Source organism: Gopherus evgoodei, chromosome 24 (genome assembly GCF_007399415.2).
Source record: "Gopherus evgoodei ecotype Sinaloan lineage chromosome 24, rGopEvg1_v1.p, whole genome shotgun sequence".
NCBI lineage: Eukaryota > Metazoa > Chordata > Testudines > Testudinidae > Gopherus > Gopherus evgoodei.
The window spans coordinates 3098171-3099877 of NC_044345.1; positions in this window are offsets into that span (position 1 = coordinate 3098171).

Genomic DNA, 1707 nt, shown 5'->3' on the forward strand with positions numbered 1-1707 from the left:
ATCTACAGAGATGAGGTGCCGTTCCCCCCATGCATCAGTGATTCCACTGCAGGGGGAGGACAGGTGGTGTTTAACCTACTGCCCTCCCCCCGTGAAGTTCTGCTCCCCAAGGGATATGTTGAATGCACCAGACAGACACTTGCCCACCCTGGCCAGCACTGCCCAGCCAGGGAGTGGGACCCCACAGCACAGCAGAGTTTGAGTGCACCCTGGAATTTCAGCCAGCTGCTCCTTCTAGGATGGCGTAGCCCAGGCTAGGATTTAAGGAGAACCCATGTGGTGACAAAAGGCAGCACAGGCTGGGAGCCAGAGAGAGCCCTGGGGTGTGTGTCCAGCAGCGTCAATACAAAATCCCCTCTGTTGGCATCGCAGCCTGGCCCTGTCCGTTCCCTGTGGCTGATCGCATCTGGGTGGCTTTGCCCCAGCTGGTGGGCCTGGGTTACGCTGGGAGAAGCTGGTGTATCTAAGGAGTGAATCCATTTAACTCCTGAGGGTGCTTTACTCTCTGCCGAGGTAGGAGTAACTCTCGTGCACTGACTGATATCCCCACTGGTCTCCTGCAGGTGCCTCATTTACCCGTGAAGCTGTGGAACCAACATGGATAGGTGACAGGGCATCCTTGTCTGTGACACCACACCCTTATTCCCCCCAACCAGGATAAATACCAAGAAAACCTTCCTCCCACCACTAAGAATTGGGGGGCATGGATTATCCCACTTCAGCCCAATGTGTGCTTCTGACACCTTCTGGAGAAGCAGCTGCTGCTGGGCCACTGTTGGGGGTTGGATACAGGGCTAGATAAAGGCCTGATCGGGTCTGGCAGGTTCCATGTTCCTGTGCCCATGTCATGAGCTATAGACCCTGTGGCCTGGCCTCAGTGTGAATGAGCTCAGGGGGAGCCCTGTCTCTCTTTGACCCAATAATCCACCTCTGACCTCATCCCTAATCCCAGCCCATCTCTGCATGCTGAGCTAATCCCAGGGGTGGCTTTTCCCAGATGCTGGTGGCCAGCAGAAGAAACGAGGAGGAAAGTTTCCACCCTTTCTAGCTCAAAAGACACCTCCCCAGCCTGGGAACCCCCTGGCCCATTAGAAGCAGTCTAAGGTGTCTGAGGTTATCTCCGGGAAGGCTATCTCAGTCTGCATGAGCCAGGACACCTCGCCCCACACGGAGGAGTGGAGGAGAGGTGTGAACTATGTGCAAAGAGCACCTATGACTCAACTCTCCCTGAGAAGGTGGGACGCTAAGGACACGATCCTGTCCAGTGGCAGGTGCAGAATGGTGGGAGCACAACATGGCGTGGTGGAGAACCTGGGGCTGGCATACAATTCTAGCCCAACCGCAGGGGGTGAGTCTGCCACAGGGTCTCGTTAGCACGAGGCTCACGTTTATTCCCACCTCCTCTCTGCAGAAGCACAAAGGGCATCCCTCTTTGCACCTCCCTAGCAGCAGGGAGCAGCCCCACAGCCTCAGTGGAAGCGCTGGCCACAGGTGGGTGCTAAGAACAAAACTAAGCGCCGCTCTAACGTCAGCATACTGGGTCTTCAGGCGCCGCTGCCTCCCTGGAGGAACGTGAGTCTGGAGAGAACAAAAACCTGAAGAGGGAAGAAGACCAAGGTGCAGAGGAGGATGCGAAAGACTGCGGCTGGAGCTGTCTCCAAGCGGGGAGGTTGAGTTTTCAGCAATTAAAACCTCAACTAATTTCTT